Here is a 6,000-nt window from a genome sequence, read left to right as displayed (position 1 = left end):
GCAAATTCTTGAGAATAACGTTTAAAAGTTAGTGATCTGTCAGCAAAGACAGTGTGTTGCTGAGAATGCCAGGAACCGAACCAATGGGTGAGGTTACTGACTTGAACCTACAAGTTAAGTAGAAATGAAAGGGAAAAAAAAGACATTGTAATAATGAGGATGTAATAACGACCTGGTTCCAAAAACCAAAATTGCTATTCAGCAATATCTTTGGAGGTGGGGGGTGGAATGATGGTATTTAGATCAGAAAATTTGGGTCAAATGTATCCCAAGGAATTAACAAGCCTTTATCTTTTCTAAGCAGAAAAGATTAGGGAAGGGGAAGAAAGTGAGAAAGATTTTGAGCAAGAAATTCATAGTTCCTGCAAAGAAGTTATTATATATTTTTTTATTATTTTCTGGCTCAAGCAGTTGACCTGCACTCATGGTCAAGGTCAGAGGTCAGTTTTGCAGTGGTTCATCAAATTATATCTTTAAGTCCAGAGTCACGGGGTCCCTTCCTCCTACTACCTTTTTTTTTTTTTTGGCAGTCATACCAAGGAACAAAGCTGGTTCTGCATTCCAGCATAATTTATTCTTCATTAGTCCAAGCTATGACTTGTTCATGATTACATTCAATTTCAATGTTTACAGATTCATTTTCATAATATTTCCTCTGGGTTTATTATTTCCATTTGTAAAAATTCACTAAGTCCTCTAAATCAGGGTAAGCTGATGTAATTTGCCAGGGGCCGTTGCTCTGGGTCACATGGGCCTAGGGCTTTGTGACAGCAGGTAGACGATGCTCTACTTGAGAGAACTCGACTTTCAGGCCCTGTGGCAAGGTCCCCTACGTCCCTCAGGGGCTCCTTTGCTTGCCTCAGACTTCTGTGAAAAAGAATGTATGATGTCTTGGGAGGAGAGAGTGGGCTTTGGGAAAGCAGGTGGCTTTGGCATGTCACGGAGAACTGTACTTTGGTCTTCTCAACACGGCCCTTGCCAGGGCATGCCTCCCCTCCCCCGTCGGACCACCAATGGTTATTGGTGGATGGGAATTGCCATGTCAGTACATCAGTATTCTCTTAATGGTTGTAGGTTAGGCAATATCTTATTTATTTTTCTGTCTTTGAATATGTATTGATTCCAAAGATCTAGGTTTAGAAAAATGGGCATCTGTCGGGTAATAGAGGACATCATTAATAGGCTCATTCAATTCATATTTTCTAGGAACATAGTACGCATTAGGTGCCAGGTTGGTTCCCAAGGCTACACTTTATTCTCAAGTTCTTGAGAGTCAGCTAATTGTTGCTTCCCTGTAGCATCTTCCAATCTTATAGATTTGATCCATCAGCAAAGGAATGACAGGATTAATTTCTATTACTAATATATCTATATATTTTTTTAATTTTAATGTTTTTTATTTATTTTTGAGAGAGAGAAAGAACATGAGTGGGGGAGGGGCAGAGAGAGAGAGAGAGAGAGAGAGAGAGGGAGACACAGAATCTGAAGCAGGCTCCAGGCTCTGAGCTGTCAGCACAGAGTCTGATGTGGGGCTTGAACCCATGAGCCATGAGATCATGACCTGAGCTGAAGTCAGACGCTTAACCGACTGAGCCACGCTGGTGTCCCAATATATCTACATTAATGCCATTTTTTAGAAATGTTCTTCAACTTCTCTTTGGATAAGCCATGTGGGTTTCTTCTGAGAAAGGACCTGAAAGTACCCATTTTATCATTGTCTAAACAGGCCTAGAAAATTACCTACAAACTTATATCAGAGCCAAGGTAGCCTTGAATTTTCTTTCCCAAGGTCTTGAGTGTATGGAAATATTTTATTAATTGAGATGATTGCAGTCCAAAGCTAACAAAACAACCGATTTTAACTGACCTGACCACAAAAGGGAATGTGTTGCCTGGTGTGACTCCTCTACCCAGAAACCCATCTGACTTCAAGTGTGATTCTGTAGGTCCTTAAGCAACGCCATCAGCACGTGGTCCTTGTATCCCTCTGTGTCTTTGCTCGGCTTTCTCTGTGCTGGCCTCTCTCTCCAATGGGCTCTCAGAGCCACCAGCTGGCTTCAAACACTCTTAGACGGCGTCCTACCTGGTTCAGATGCAGCATGAAGATGACCGTGTGAAGTATGACCCACTGATGTCATGAGATTTGCTCTGACTGGATTAGCGTAGATCATGAGCACTCTGCCTGGCCAGTTCTGTTGTTGAGGAATTCTGGCAAATGATTTTCTACCTTAAAAATGATCCCAAGGGACCATTCTATTTTATTCCTCAGCATGTTTTGCTGTATCACAACTGATGTTTAACTTAAGATTAACTTTAGTTACTTTGGCTGTTACCTTAGTCCCTTTTTCCTTAGAATTTCCTCCTTATCACACAAGTAGACATAAAGCCTGGGCTTTTATTTTAATATAGAGCCCAGAAGTCACTGTTGTTTGAAGGTAGATTGTCATTTGAGTTCTGGCAGCAGCGCTTTTTCAGCCAAGCGAGAACTGTCTCTAAAACTGCTCATTTCAACAGAGTCCCAAGTATCTAGGTGTACTATCATTTTCCTGGCTCCCCTCGCCCCTCAACTGGGCTTTGTGTTACTCTATCACATGGCACTCATAGATAGATGACTTTAGGGAAGCTCATTCTCTATCTATAAAATGGGCATAATAATACATATCCTCCTGGATGTGGAGGGATTGATTGTGAAATTCTTTTGTAAACTGTAAAATGGAACTCCATTTTAAAAGGACACTGCTGGGGCACCTGTGGCTCAGTTGGTTAAGTGTCTGACATCAGCTCAGGTCATGATTTCACAGTTCGTGAGTTCGAGCCCCATATCGGGCTCTGTGTTGACAACTTGGAGCCTGGAACCTGATCTGGATTCCTCCCTCTCTTTCTGCCCTTCTCCTACTCACACTCTGTGTGTGTCTGTCTCTCTCAAAAATAAATAAACATTAAAAAAGTTTAATATAAAAAAGTAAAAGGACACTTCTGTTACTATGAATCCAATATCTAGTAGAATGAGTCAGGTTCGATTTATTTCACATTGAGCCAGGCGGTTTCTGAGTTAATGTGGGGCCAGCTGGACTGTGCGTGAGCCCTCGAGGCCACCAGAAAGTGTTCATCTGTGACTGATGTCAGACTAGAAAGAGCCGGGCATTGTGCACTTCCGGGCTGACTTCTGAACAGGGGCATCATGCTTTAGAGCATGCTTTACATTCCAGATATCCCCAGATAATTCTCTGCTCTCCAAAACCCAAAACTTTACTTAACCATTTTCCTGAGCCTGAGATGCTCTTCCTTTCCACAAGTACTTGCCAAAGTCTTATTATCCTTATGCCTTCCAGAAAACTCCGTCCATCCTCCCTGTCCCAACCCACTCATACAGGAGTCTCCAGTTCCTCCCATAGAAAGGGCAAATTTGTTTGTCTTTTTTTTCTTTTTAATTTATACCAACCAAGTCTTATCTCTATCCTGCTGCTAATTTAAGTTCTTGGAAATCTTTCTTGGTAGATATTTAACACTTCATGATCAAGGATGTTTTTATTCACCTCTATATTTCCAGTACCTGGCATGGTTGTGATGCTTGAATCATGAAGGAAGATGGAAAAGTAAGAAGGAAGGAAGGAAGGACAGACGGGAGGGAGGGAAGAAGGAAAGAAAAAAGGAAGGAAGGATGGAAAGGAGGAAGGAAGGAACATGGCTGTGATGCTCGCATCATGAAGGAAGATGGAAAGGAAGGAAGGAAGGAAGAAAAGAATCAAACAAACAAATACATCTGAGTAAGCGTCCTTTTCCTGGCCACCCCGACCCCTTCTGCAAGGAAGAGACTTACTTTTCATATCAAGTCATGAGGCAGCCCTGCGTCTAGGCTGGCTCCACCCACACATATGAGGGCTTACACCAGCAGCACATCTTGGAATGAAACCCACAGTCATCTCTCCTTTCCTTGAGCTCCACCCCAATCCCATCCCGTTGTTAGAATGCTCTGTGGCTCAGCCTAAGCTGAGGGGTGACTGCACCTTGTGCTTAGGTGGACTGAGCAATCATATTGTGCTTGTCCTTTTGTTCTTTTTTCCTGCAAATCTGTGTTCCATATTGGATCATGAGCTATTCACAGGAAGGGACTGTGTTGTGTTCTGTTTTCTGTACACTGTTCTGTTCAGTGATACCTGATGATACCTCAGGGAGATTTTAGGGGAATGGGCAGAGATTGTGAGAAGAAGCAGCAATAGATGCATCAAGAGATATAAATGCAGAGATAAAGAGACAGAAAGATTTCACTGGGGTTGGATCTGACCACTTTTGATCTTGTCCCCTTCTGATTGCCTCCTTGCTGTGTGTGCACATGCTGGGGTGTGCACATGTGTGTGTGCATGTGACATTTATGGAGAGTCTCCAAGATACAACGTTAGGTCTTTTGCATCAAAATTCCTAGTCTTCACAACCTCACATGAAGGCATGACTTATCTTGCCCTTTTTGTGGAGGGAATAAAAGTTGATCAGAAGACAGAAGCCATGTGCCCAAGGTCACCTAGCATAGGTCAGCCAGGATTCAACCCCAAGCGGGTCGGAGTTCAAACACCATGTTCTTTTCATTACTTTCTTCTCTAGCCTGAGTACGACCTGGTCTCAAAATCACCTTTCCCACCGCCCCCTTCATTTCGTTATAAACAGAGTGCTCCTTTCATGTCTCTTTCCTCTCCTCCATGATCCCATTTAGTCGAAGTTGGAATTATCCTGAGAATATCATCGTATTGGCCCAGATAACTTCATTATATGCACCAAAGACATCGTGTTAGAAAATTATACATTCTGGCAAGAAAATCCTCACTATGTCATTTTCAGATCAAATCTACTGTGAGGTTTGCATGTTCACAGATCAAAAGAAAACCCACAGAATGTCAGTGAGGTGTCACTCCTATAGCATGAAACCTTCTCTCACCTCTACTGCTGCTCAAATATTTTTAAGCAAACAATTCACGCAATATGCCTCTCAAACTCTGTGCTCCCCAAGTGTTCCTAAGAAACTAGAGTCCGCGTAGGAAGAGGAACCAAAGCAGGACTGTCTTGACTCACGTAAATTAAGAGTTTGACAGCCTGTGTTTCTGGAAAGACTCCTGATTCATAGGGACAAAATTCCCAGGAAGAGAGCACATCAAATCAAATCAGGGACGTATTTCTCTCTTCGGGACCTGCCTTTTTTCCCTCCCCCTTTCCCTCTCTCTGTTTCTCCTTTCCATTTACTTTTTATTTATTTAATATTTTTAAAAAGTTTATTTCTTTATTTTGAGAGGGAAAGAGAGTGCATGGGCAAGGGAAGGGCACAGAGAGAGGAAGAGAGAAAATCCCAACAGCCTCCATGCTCAGCGTGGAGTCCAACATGGGGCTCCATCCCACGACCGTGAGATTAGGACTGAGCCCAAATCAAGAGTCAGATGCTTCGCCGACTGAGCCACCAGGCGCTCCTCCGTTTACTGTTTGGATTGATTTTACAGTGTGCTTAATTTACAAAGTCCTCTCATTTCCTGGGCCTTCAACACAACCCACTATTCTCCCATCACCCACGCTGCGAGAGCAGTCTCTCCGAAACCATTTGGTTGATTTATTTCTCTAAATGGCCCATTGTCTTTGTCCATTCGAGCCACCATAACACAATACCACAGGCTGGGGAGCTTAAACAACAAACACTTCTTTCTCACAGCTCTGGAGGCGGAAAGTCCAGGACCAGGCTGTCATTGTGGTCAGCTTCTGGCAAGACCCACTTCCTGATGGATAGATGGCCATCTTTTTTGTTGGGTTCTCACATGGGAAGGGGCCGGGAAGTTCTCTGGGGTCTCTTGTATAAAGGCACTGGTCCCGGCATGAGGGCTCCACTCTAACTGCGGAAGGCTCTGTCCCCTCCAACACCAGCCCACTGGGCGTGAGCTCTCAGTGCACGAATTGTGGGAGGACACAGACATTCGGTCTAGGGCGCCCGTGTGTACTGGCACCTATCCATTATTTACAGTCAAC

The sequence above is a fragment of the Suricata suricatta genome, chromosome 15 (genome assembly GCF_006229205.1).
Source record: "Suricata suricatta isolate VVHF042 chromosome 15, meerkat_22Aug2017_6uvM2_HiC, whole genome shotgun sequence".
Taxonomy (NCBI): domain Eukaryota; kingdom Metazoa; phylum Chordata; class Mammalia; order Carnivora; family Herpestidae; genus Suricata; species Suricata suricatta.
Note: the sequence above shows the minus strand (reverse complement) of the source record.